Source organism: Gymnoscopelus braueri (genome assembly GCF_963280865.1).
Source record: "Gymnoscopelus braueri genome assembly, chromosome: 6".
Taxonomy (NCBI): domain Eukaryota; kingdom Metazoa; phylum Chordata; class Actinopteri; order Myctophiformes; family Myctophidae; genus Gymnoscopelus; species Gymnoscopelus braueri.
In genome coordinates, this window is record NC_137607.1 from 3,674,846 (window position 1) to 3,687,870 (window position 13,025).

The window sequence follows — 13,025 nt, forward strand, 5'->3', positions numbered from 1 at the left end:
AAAAATGTAAAAAAATAATTTTCACGATTTTTCAAAAATAGCAGATATACAAGCTCGTAGCGCGGCACTCGGTGCCGCGCTATGAGCTTGTATATCTGCTATTTTTGAATAGCCTAAAGAAATCTAAAAGTGACACAGATGCGTTCCAGGTATCAATGGGTTAAAGTAATGGCATATGTCATTGTTTAAAAACGTTTTTCAGAAAACAGAAAAAAACTGAACCAAAAGAAACTATTTGATATTTCTTAATTATTTCACCCAAACAGTGTATAACAACATATGACTATTTGACATACAAATAACACTGTCTGTCATTTATGTAACATAAGAGGATTAAATGATTTAGGCAATTGTAAATCTGACTTAAGCCAAATTATTTATGGAGTAACTGACTCACTCCAGACTTAGGCCTAAGTCACAAGAAAATGTGACTTAGGCCAAAAGAAACTGGCCCAAGTCACATCGTCTTTGACTTAGGCCATCAAATGGCCTAGGTAATTGGTTCTCAAAGTGGGGTCCGAGGACCCCCAGGGGTACTTGAGGGAGTTCCAGGGGGTCCCCAGCTAAAAGATGGATATTTAGGAACCAAATGGACCCTTATGGGTCTGTAACTCAGAACGGGTCCATTTGCTTCGATTAGTACACTCTCTGAGTTAAACATTGAATTTACAATATAAATTGGGGTCCCAGAGATAGAAGCCATTAAATGGGGGTCCGTAGCCCTAATGCATGTCAAACTGGGGGGTCCTTGAAATTAAAATGGTTGAGAATCACTGCTAGAGCCGTCTCTTATGGGGGTCCCTGGCATATCTTTTCAAATGGGGGTCCGCAGGCTAATAAGCGTCAATTTGGGGGTCCTTTACATGAAAATGTTTGAGAACCACTGGCCTAGGTCACACTCTTGACATAGGCCATTATACTACTTGGAGTATCTCTTCAATAAGGATAGAGGTGGCCAGTGTCATGGAGAGCTGATTTAGGCCAAAATATAATTCTCCTCAAAACATTACGTATGCCATTACTTTAAGAAGGTGATGTCATGCATTAACCACTTCAGCCCCATTTGGGCTCTATACTAGTGTCTTTGATGTTCTCTGTTATCGTTGGGAAAGCTTTCGCTGAAAATAGCCGATCGACAAGCTCGCAACGCGTTGCGTCGCAACGCGTTGTGAGCTTGTCGATCTGCTATTTTCTGCGAAAGCTTTCCCCACAACACGGACGCTGGGGTTTAAGTGGTTAAAGGTCCAGTAAGTGGTATTGTTTTGTTAAAGCAAAGAGTTCAATAGCTCTGTGTTCTGATTATAATGATTGCTGTGGTGTGTTTGCGCTTCTGTAAGCGGAAAATCAGGTCGGGATATCAATTTCGTCCAATCAGTGACTGGAGAGAGAACTCGTACGGGACAAACAAGTGAAATTGGAAGTGATGACACAGAAGAAGTGAGCAGAGACACAATTGGAACTGGAACAGTATAAAAGTGAAGCTGATAAATGCGGGTACTCTCTCCTGAACGGATGAAATTGGCTTGAAATTGTATTTTCTGTTTACTAAAGTGTTGGAGAGACAGGGAGACTCTATAGCGATGATTATAATCAGAATAAAGAGCTTTAACGTTTTAATAAAATACTGTTTTAACCATAAAATATCACTTACACTACCTTTTAAACGTGATTTATGCTTCATCGTACCACGGTGTCGCGTGCAGAAAATAGCCGACCTACAAGCTCACAATGCGTCGCGTCCGCGACGCATTGTGAGCTTGTAGGTTGGCTATTTTCGGAGCGTGACACCGATGTGCGACTTAAGTATAAATTAGTCTTTACAGAAGTAAAAAATAAAACAAGAAACATGAATTCACAGCATGAAATGCACATGTGCTTGTTTTACCGAGCGAGAAAATATTCCAGTGACTTGAATTATTTAAGATTTTTTTATTTCGCTTCTTGGAGACGATGACATTGTGATCTCTGTCTTTTAGAGCTGCTTGAAAAAAACACATTTTGCACAGTAAAATCCAGAGTGTTTGTTTAACTCCAGGAGTATACAAGTGGAACTTTATGGGTCCAGGTTATTATAGTTTAGAATTATTCATTAGTTTCTTTTTTTTTTTTTCTTTTTTTTTTGTTTAGTTAATTTGTTTCGAAAGTTCCCAAGATTTAAAAACAAATTATCTTGGGAAAAGGCTTAGTTTTAGTTTTTTATTGAATATTTGTCGGGGCAAGATTCAAAAAGATCAGAAAAGGTATTATGTAATTGTGTTAAAAAAAAGGTTCCATAAAATAAATATTTTCACAGTTAAAACTGGCACAGCTAAAGCATTTAAAGGTGGAAAACAAAGACCATTTTAGCTGTGATTTTAGTTTATGAGTCGACTAACTAACGTAACTAACCATTGTTAGTTTTTTTAAAACACCTTTTTCTAGTTTTTGTTATTTTGTCGATAACAGCCTTGTTTCAGAGTCAAATAAACGTTCAGGATTTCACCGTGCGTTCCTCTCTGTGCACTGATGTGTTTACCTCGGCCTAGCGTAAAATCCGTGCCACTCTTTATGCCAGTGGTTCTCAACCTGTGGGTCGGGACCCCCAGGGGGGTCCCCCACATGATTCTTTTTTTGGGGGGGGGTCCCCAGATGACAGTGAAGTGACAATTGAATGACTTTTAAAACCTTTTTAATACCTAAAAAAAAAAAGAAAGAAAAGAAAAAGACCATTACTGCATCTAAATCAACAAACTATGCTATAAAAACAGGTCAAACATTTGGCCAAATTGTCAATTAATATAAGAAAGAGGCAAACATTGTGAAAAATAGCCGGTTTGCGAGGCGTTGTGAGCTTGTAGATCTGCTATGTTCACAATATTTATCTGTGTAACCGAGTCAAAACAAAATGTAATGCCTCATCTCTACATTCCAAGTGCTTTTCAGGCTGGGGGGGGGTCCCCGGTTCAAATGTGATTATTTTGGGGGTCACGGCCTGAAAAAGGTTGAGAACCACTGCTTTATGCAAAGTACTGTCAACTATGTGTTTTCACACCTCAGACAATGTGGTCTGTTTTATTATGTTACTGTGACCTAAAGCAATAAGAATAAGAACAATACAACTTAATCTCACCATGTTTTAGACTTATTATAGCTTTGCAAGCACAAGAAATGTTCCATCAGCCAAAAAGGAGCACATACAAGCAAGGTTAGAAAAGTAAACAAATAAAAGCAACAAATTCAATTTCTTAACCATTTGAACTCTAGTATCCCTATTCTGGGGCCGAGCAACCGCAGAGAATAGCAGATCTACAAGCTCTACAAACGTGCCGTGTTGCGGCGCGTTGTGAGTTTGTAGATTGGCTATTTTCAGCGAAGACATTTGAGCGCACCAAAAACGGCCAACTCTGGTCAGGTTATAGTATAGAGGGTTTCAATCGTTAAGCCCTATTTTTGAAAATAAATCCCAAAATGTTCATATAGACGAAGGGAATAATAGACGATCTATAAGCTCACAACGTGTCGCGTCGTGACGCAATGTGACCTTGTAGATCGGCTATTTTCGAAACATTTCTAATATCGTAAATCGAAGTTTTTAGAAAACTTTGGACTATGATGACATATACCTCAAATAGGGACGCCAGGGTTAAAGTGGTTAAATGTGTCCAGTTATGTATAATGAAGATTGAATGTTTCACCGACATGGAAGTACATCAAGTGCATGAAAAAAATAACCCGCCACGCAGCATGAACACGACCTTGACTGGACATTCTGAGAGGTGGCTAACGATGTTCTAGACATTCTGAGAGGTGGCTAATGATGTTTTAGACATTCTGAGAGGTGTCTAACGATGTTTTAGACATTCTGAGAGGTGTCTAACGATGTTTTAGACATTCTGAGAGGTGGCTAACGATGTTTTTAGCCCACAGTTGAGGCATGCTTTCATTTCAGATCAAACTGCACCTCCGTGCCTGTGGAGAACAGCTCTTCAATAAATATGAGCTTTTTTAAGCAATCCGACGCTGTCATTTGGTGCCTTTGTTGTTGTCACTTCATAAATAATCTCTCAAGAACAGATTCTGCTCTCCGCTTGAATCTGTCGGGGGGGGGTTCGTCATAACGTGTACGCACTGGCCTACAAGTGTGCGTGCCCTCAGATCAGGAAGCAGGCCGCGCTTTACCCAATCAAATGTAGTGGGCGGGATTTACTGTCTGCTCTCGCTTCCCACTGAAAACAAACTGAAACTCATTTAACAGTAGCGTCCTCGGAGCAGACAAAACCACGGAAAGATATTCACGTTTTAACTTGCTCTTTCATCATAGAAACAAGTGGGCTTATAACCAAAACCATCCATGTTCTCTGGGAGAAGTGGTGTTAGTGTTCTGTGTAGAAATATTGTTAGTGGGAATGAAAACATAAGCGCACCACCGGAAGTGGAGCGCTGAGGGCAGACCAACAACTTGCGCATGGGTGCTCCATTTAGCTCCCCCCAGAGCCAAGTGAAAGAGTAAAAAACGGCAGAGGGCGCTGTTTTTCCTTTTTATTTGGCGATGGGTTCCCAGATTGCTTCATAGATATCATAGAGAGCTATCGTTGATGTCAGGCAGAAACTGCTCATCTCCATATTTTAACTTTTCATGTGTTTTCGTAAACAAAATTAGCGCCCTACTTGATCAAACTACAGCGGCTCACAAAAGTGTAGCGCCCGGGTTTCGAACTAAGCCAAAGGGATATCCCTATTGCTCGGGGTAGATATTAGACTTTCACGCCATCAGGCTGAGGTAGTGAACCACTCTGTTACACTCACCCCCCCCCTCCTTTTGACCTCCTCCCACGGGGAAACCCCGATCCGGGTCACGGCACCGTTGTAACGGCCGGGATTCGAACCTGTGTCTCCCGCGTGGAAAGCCAACATCTTAACCACTAAGCCGAAGGGATATCCCTTTCGCTCGGGGGAGATATTAGAATTTCAGGCCATCAGGCTGAGGTAGTGAACCACTCTGTTACAAAAGCCGCGTTTTGAGCTTGTAGATCTGCTACTTTTGATGCTTTTGAATTTGAATCCTGAAAATGAGTTTTCCACCGGACAGAGACGATATACAGTGTATAAATGTCAAAGAGAGCGATGACCTTCAGCTACAGTTTACTTCATAAACTCAGAGGAAATATGATGATAATTAATGCATCAACACTAATCCGAGTAACCTTAAAAACAGGGTTACAAAACTTGTGTTCAACCATATCTTCATATAATTGGTCCTGCTCATTATGAGATGGCACAATGTCTGCATCTCAATGCCAATGGTTCTCAAACCTTTAAATGTCAAGGACCCCCAAATTGATATGTATTTGGCCTCGGACCCCCCCCCCCCATCTGAAAAGGTTGTGTGCCAGGGACCCCCAGAAGAGTAGATTTATGTAAAAAAAAAAAAAAAAAAAAACTATATTATTCAAAATGTTTGCGATATTTTTAGGTGAGCTTGTAGATCTGCTATTTTTGAATAGCCCCCCTATTTTTGAAAGCAGAAGGTTTTCAGACTTATGATTAAATGTTTACAGTGTTATACTAGTGTAGATGGAGGTTTTATTTTAAATGACCAACTGTCCTTTATTGAAAGGAGTCAGTTGGTTCAAACACAAACCCATTCAGTATGCTATATAGTCTCTGTCGGGTGGAAACCTCATATGTCCAAAACTGTTACTTTTCAGGATTCACATTTTAAAAAAAAGGCAAAAGTATCAGATCGACAAGCTCGAAACGCTTGTTTCGCTTGCCGAACTTTTGATGCTAAAATGTGACGCTGCAGCATGAGTGTGTTAATTTATGAATAAACACAAACGGTTAAACTATGGGGATAAGAGGTTTCGATATTTTACGAGATGTAAGGTAAAATATTAGGGAGCGTACCTATGTTCACTAAGCCCTATGTTCCCTCAAAACTAAACCTAACCACAAAGGCCAGTGTTATGATTATGACGGGTAACTATGAAGAGGCTGAGTGTAGGCTAGGGTTCTCTCCTGTGTGTGCATGCGTGGTGTGATTGGATGATTATTAGGAGGGGGCGTGCCAGCAGCAGACGCATCCGTTCCTGATTGGTGGCCAGAGGGAGGCTCAACTTTAAAAGGCTGTCAGCGGGCCGGCGACAGTGAACCCGTTCCTTCTCGACTTCCAACCCGTCCGTCCTCTGTGTTCTGTAGTAGCCATTTTGTGCATGTGAAGCCGAACAGATATGTAGCACTCGATCTCTGCAAACACTTGATCTAATCTATAGATCCAGATGCTTACAGCTCGATCCTAAATCGGCCTCGGCTGATTACTGTGGCTGTCACTTTGTGATCTGTTGTCTCAGCTAAGAAGGGGGGGGGGGACTATTATTATTATTATTATTATTTGTTTGAGCTTTGTTTTCTGATAGGGAGGTTAGTATTTGTATTTTGCTTTCTTTCGTGTGTAGGTAAGAGGTTTGTTTTCTAGTTTTGTTTTGTTGTAACCCTTCCTCCGCCCCTGGCGAGTTTTGTAACCACTTGTGAGAATAAAAAGAAAAGATCGAAAAGCAAACTGTTTGGACGGCGGTTCTTGGGAGTTGGGAAGGGCGGTCTTCCACATCATATGTTGCGTCTCGGTTCCCCTAGGCCAGGGCGTAACATATATGGGGGCTCGTCTATTTTCTTTTGTCGGGTAAGTGCGTTTTTTCTTTTTTGTACTTTCGTATTTTTGATTGGCAATTGTGAAAGGGTTAGGATGGAGGAAGAAGTTGTAGATGAGTTTAAGAAGGGTCCCTCACGAGAAAAATTAGAAAGGTGTACAAAAGACAATCTGTTATTGTTGGTAAAATTCTTTGGTGTGGAGGTGCCTATTAATGCTAACAAAGATGAACTGAAACAGCTACTAAGTGAGAGGTTGGAGGAGGGGGGTGTATTTACTGGGGTTGGGGGAGCCAAAGAGACGGATAGGGAGATATACGAAGGCGCGGAGGCGCCGCGTAATATCACACCGCCTGCCTCTGTTTCACCCAACATTGCCTCACCGGACCACCATACTGCACCCAGTGAAATGATACAGGTAAAACCTGAAATATCACGGGATGATCTCTTGTTAACGTTGCGCATCAGAGAGACAGAGAATCGCAACAGAGAGCTAGAGCTAGAGGTGATGAAGTTACGGTTGAGAGCGTTGGAAGTGGAACGGTTACCACCCGGTGCTTCCAGTGATACACACTCTACTTCTACTAGTAAACCCAAGTTCGAGATAAACAAGCACATTGCACTGGTACCACCGTTTAGAGAGAGCGAGGTGGACTCTTATTTTAATGCGTTTGAACGCATTGCAACTGCTTTAAATTGGCCAAAAGAGATGTGGGCATTATTACTACAATGCAAATTGGTGGGGAGGGCGCAGGAGGTATGTGCTAGTTTGTCAATAGAAGAGGGTTTGAAATATGACGTTGTGAAAGCAACTGTGTTACGGGCCTACGAATTGGTGCCAGAAGCCTATAGGCAAAAATTTAGGAGTAGGGAGAAAACTGCCAGTCAGACATACGTGGAGTTTGCGCGTGAGAAGGAGGTATTGTTTGACAAGTGGTGTCAGGCGAGCAAAGTGAAAAATCAGGAAGAATTACGGGAATTATTTTTGTTGGAGGAGTTCAAAAACCGTACACCCGATAACATAGTTGTTTATTTGAATGAACAAAAAGTCAGCTCGGCATCGGACGCGGCTGTGTTGGCTGACGAGTTTGTCTTAACACACAAAGGGGTGTTTTTTTCATCTGCACCCCGCGGCAATAATTCTTTCAGACAGCCGTCGGAAAATAGAACACGGCCACCAAACAACCCGTGGCGCGCTAACACTAATCCGTCTCCGGGGGAGACGCGTGAGTGTTATTACTGTCATGAGTTTGGTCACCTCATTGCCGTTTGTCCTAGAAGGAGAGAGACAAGACAGGATAACAGGGGGCCAGCCACGATTACCTTAATCCATACCCAACCTATACCTCTGCCTGAGGGTGGGCCGGTACTAGTGGATAAGGATTTTGAACCTTTTGTGTCCACTGGGTTTGTCTCTCTCTCTGGCAGGGAGGATGATGAAATTCCTATCAGTATTTTGCGCGACACGGGGGCGAAACAATCTGTCGTTTTGGGCAGTGTTTTGCCTTTTTCGGATGAGACATACAGTGGTTTTGACGCGTTGGTGTGGGGGATAGAAATGAGTGTTTTTCGTATCCCCATGCACCATATGTACCTAAATTGCGGTCTTTTTTCTGGTCCCGTTAAAGTGGGAGTGCGACCCGAATTACCCGTGCCTGGAGTAACGCTAATTTTAGGTAATGATTTGGCTGGCGAAAAAGTTTTTCCTCCCCTCGAGGTCGTTGGAACCCTTTTGCAGGTTCCGTGCACTCCTACCCCAGTGGTGTGTGATCCGTCAATGGTGTTCCCTGTGTGCGCAATTACGCGCGCGCAGTCTCGAAAAAATGGTGAGGCGGTGGATCTCACAAATACATTTATGGGTTTGGTAGATGATGATGTATCACCCACTCAGCACTCAGGCGCAATTGTCAATTTGTTGCCTAGTGATGCAGAGTTATGTTTGTCAGTGGATAAACCACAATTCATTAAAGCACAACAGTCTGATGATACCTTGAGTACATGTTTGTCTAGTGTTGGGGCATCAAAAGAAATCCCACACTCTGCAATATACTTGTTAGATGATGGTGTACTTGTTCGTAGATGGTCTAAAACTGATTTTGATTCTGTGTATCAGGTAGTTGTGCCTAAGCCATTTCGTATTCAGGTTCTGAGTTTAGCTCATGATCATGTTTTCTCTGGACATTTAGGAATAAGAAAAACCCATAATCGAATTCTCCGTTATTTTTTTTGGCCTGGGTTAAAAACCGACGTAGTTCAGTTTTGTCGGTCATGTCACACATGTCAGGTTGTAGGTAAACCCAATCAGGTCATTCCCCCGGCTCCACTACAGCCCATCCCAGTGATTGTAGAACCATTTGAACATGTAATTATAGATTGTGTTGGGCCATTACCGAAAACAAAATCTGGGCATGAATTTATCTTTACCATTATGTGTGCCGCAACGCGTTTCCCTGAAGCTATCCCAATGCGTAAAATCAATGCACGGGCCATAGTAAAAGCACTGGTAAAGTTTTTTTCCACGTTTGGCCTACCCAAACGCATCCAAAGTGATCGTGGTTCTAATTTCATGTCTAAGGTGTTTGCTCAAGTGATGGTAGAGTTGTCTGTCACACATAATATATCCAGTGCTTATCATCCAGAGTCACAGGGTGCGCTGGAACGTTTCCATCAGACCCTAAAATCAATGATGCGTAAATATTGTTTGGAAAACAAACGAGAGTGGGATGAGGGGTTACCTTTATTATTGTTTGCAGTGAGGGAGACTATTCAGGAGTCATTGGGGTTTAGCCCAGCCGATTTGGTTTTTGGCCACACAGTGCGTGGTCCCTTGCGACTGTTGCAAGAGAAATGGTGTGCAGATAAACCTAGCCCCAGTCATAACATTCTGGACTATGTTAGCGCTTTTAAAGAACGGTTGAATAATGCCTGTGAAACGGCTCGTGAGAACCTTGAGGGGGCTCAAGAAAAAATGAAAATAAAATATGACACTAACGCAATGAGCAGAACCTTCCAAACAGGCGAGCAGGTGCTAGTGTTGTTGCCAATGCCGGGCTCCTGTCTGCAAGCAAAATTTTGCGGACCTTATTTAGTGCAACGTAAAGTGAGTGATACCAACTATGTGATTAGCACTCCCGATCGAAGAAAGAAATCTCGGTTGTGTCACATTAACATGCTAAAAAGGTACATCAGACGGGAGGGGGATAATGTCCCGTGCCCACCTGTGGTGATGCCAGTGATGAGTGTTAATGTGGTGCCTGTTCCATATAGTCCTGAGGAGGACGGGCTGCATACAGGCAGTGCGCCGGTGCCTTGCGCCAGATTAAAGAATTCTGAAATTTTGAAAAATGTAGATGCTCAGTTGTCTACTTTACCAGAGTTGGCTCGTAATGATATTAGTGAGCTAATTTATAGTCATTTAGAACTATTCGGGGATCACCCCACTCAAACTACTGTACTCCAACACGATGTTGACGTGGGGGAGCGGAGCCCAATAAAACAACATGCCTACAGAGTTAATCCGACAAAAAGGGTTTTAATGCAGCAGGAGGTGGAATATCTTTTGGAACATGGTTATGCGGTCCCTAGTGCTAGTTCGTGGAGTTCGCCCTGTTTGTTGGTGCCCAAACCTGATCAGACCACTCGCTTTTGCACTGATTACAGAAAAGTAAATGCCATAACAAAACCAGATTCTTTTCCGCTGCCTCGTATGGAGGATTGCGTTGACCGGGTAGGATCTGCACAATATGTTACGAAGCTTGACCTTTTGAAGGGTTACTGGCAAGTACCGTTAACATCCCGTGCGTCGGAGATCTCCGCTTTTGTCACTCCCGATAATTTTTTGCAATATACCGTTATGCCGTTTGGATTAAGAAACGCTCCAGCTACGTTTCAAAGGCTAATGAATAAAACGTTAGCTGGTGTTAAAAACTGCGATGCCTATTTGGATGATGTGGTGGCATACTCGTCCACTTGGGAGGAACATATCCTAACCCTGTATGAAATTTTCGGCCGATTGCGTGACGCTAATTTGACAGTTAATTTGGCAAAATGTGAATTTGGGAAGGCTACCGTTACCTATTTGGGTAAGGAGGTGGGTCAGGGGTATGTGCGCACGATTGCATCAAAAGTGCAGGCGATTCTGGATTTTCCAGTACCAAAAAGTAAACGCGATCTTCGCCGGTATTTGGGAATGGCCGGGTATTACCGCGGATTCTGCAGAAATTTTGCGGAGGTAGTAGCGCCGTTGACAAGTATGGTTAGTCCTAAGGTTCCATTTAACTGGTCACCTTCTTGTCAGATAGCATTTGAGTGTGCTAAGGCTCTTCTGTGCAGCGCGCCTGTCCTTGCAGCACCAGATTTTTCACGAGCATTCAAACTTGAGGTTGATGCGAGTGACCGGGGGGCAGGGGCAGTGCTGTTACAAGAAGATGAAAATGGTATAGATCATCCAGTCTGTTATTTTTCAAAAAAATTCTTGAGACATCAAGTGAATTATAGCACTATTGAGAAAGAGGCCCTTGCAATGCTGCTTGCGTTACAACATTTTGAGGTATACGTAGGTTCTAGCCCACTACCTATCGCAGTATATACAGATCACAACCCGTTAACATTTTTATCTCAGATGCGCAACAACAACCAACGCCTTATGAGGTGGTCCTTGTTGTTACAAGATTTCTATATAGATATTCAGCACAAGAAAGGAAGTGAAAACATTATGGCCGATGCTCTGTCTCGGGCTCATTAGGAGGCTGTCCTGGGATCAAACATTTTTTGGGGGAAATGTTTGATTTTTGGGAAGGGGGGTGTTATGATTATGACGGGTAACTATGAAGAGGCTGAGTGTAGGCTAGGGTTCTCTCCTGTGTGTGCATGCGTGGTGTGATTGGATGATTATTAGGAGGGGGCGTGCCAGCAGCAGACGCATCCGTTCCTGATTGGTGGCCAGAGGGAGGCTCAACTTTAAAAGGCTGTCAGCGGGCCGGCGACAGTGAACCCGTTCCTTCTCGACTTCCAACCCGTCCGTCCTCTGTGTTCTGTAGTAGCCATTTTGTGCATGTGAAGCCGAACAGATATGTAGCACTCGATCTCTGCAAACACTTGATCTAATCTATAGATCCAGATGCTTACAGCTCGATCCTAAATCGGCCTCGGCTGATTACTGTGGCTGTCACTTTGTGATCTGTTGTCTCAGCTAAGAAGGGGGGGGGGGACTATTATTATTATTATTATTTGTTTGAGCTTTGTTTTCTGATAGGGAGGTTAGTATTTGTATTTTGCTTTCTTTCGTGTGTAGGTAAGAGGTTTGTTTTCTAGTTTTGTTTTGTTGTAACCCTTCCTCCGCCCCTGGCGAGTTTTGTAACCACTTGTGAGAATAAAAAGAAAAGATCGAAAAGCAAACTGTTTGGACGGCGGTTCTTGGGAGTTGGGAAGGGCGGTCTTCCACATCATATGTTGCGTCTCGGTTCCCCTAGGCCGGGGCGTAACACCAGTCCACACCAATGCAACTCCTTGCAACCATTATTTAACCACTCCAAGAAACGTGACCATATCACCCCCATGACCATATCACCCCCATTTTAGCTGCTCTTCACTGGTTACCCGTTAATTTTAGAATTGATTTTAAGATTTTACTTATGAGCTTTAAAGCTGTGAATGGACAGACAGGCCCCCCCCGTTATATTTCTGACATGCTGGATCCCTACACGCCTGTACGCAGCCTCAGATCCTCGGATAAGGCCCTCCTGGAATCCCCCACACCCCCAGCTCATCACAAAGGGTGGAAGAGCTTTTGCAGACCGGGCCCCTAAGCTTTAGAACGCCCTACCTGTCACCCTAAGACGTGCAAATTCAGTGTGTTCTTTTAAAACTCTTCTAAAAACCCATCTCTATGCTAAGGCCTTTTCTTATTATTTTTTTTCATTTGAGTATATCTGTATGGTTTTAATTTACGTTTTGTGCCTACTGTGTGTTTTATTCTCTGATCGTCTGTTGTAGTTTATCTCTATAGGCTTTATTATGTTGTTCCGTTTATCCTGCTCTGTAAAGCACTTTGAGACCATGTCTGGAAATGTGCTGTATAAATAAATTCATTATCATTCAAATGGTAGTTGCAAGGAGTTGCATTGATGAGGACCGGCCTTTAAACTGTTTTGTTGCAAAGGAGTTGTGACTATAGTTGCATTGGTGCGGTCTGGCCTTTAACCCCAAACCTAATCCTAAACTGAGGCAACATACTGTAAGCATGGCTCCATATTAAAGTGACTCCTGACAGCAGCACAACATCAAACTACATGCGTTTGTCAGGTGAGGTCGTTGTTGCAACATGAAAACATGAAACCATGTGTTCTGATGCAAACTGACCAGACCGGTTCTGAACACAAGCTCACTGAACCAGGGAGCAG

General features: G+C 43.0%; 1 long non-coding RNA gene across 1 annotated transcript; it reads left to right on the plus strand.

Annotated features, from left to right (window-relative positions):
* The first annotated feature begins 1,182 nt into the window (after window positions 1–1,182).
* On the plus strand, window positions 1,183–3,994 carry LOC308087200. Its single transcript, XR_013933287.1, has 2 exons — window positions 1,183–3,755; window positions 3,880–3,994. It is a non-coding gene; the product is annotated as an uncharacterized lncRNA (long non-coding RNA).
* Window positions 3,995–13,025: the final 9,031 nt, after the last annotated feature.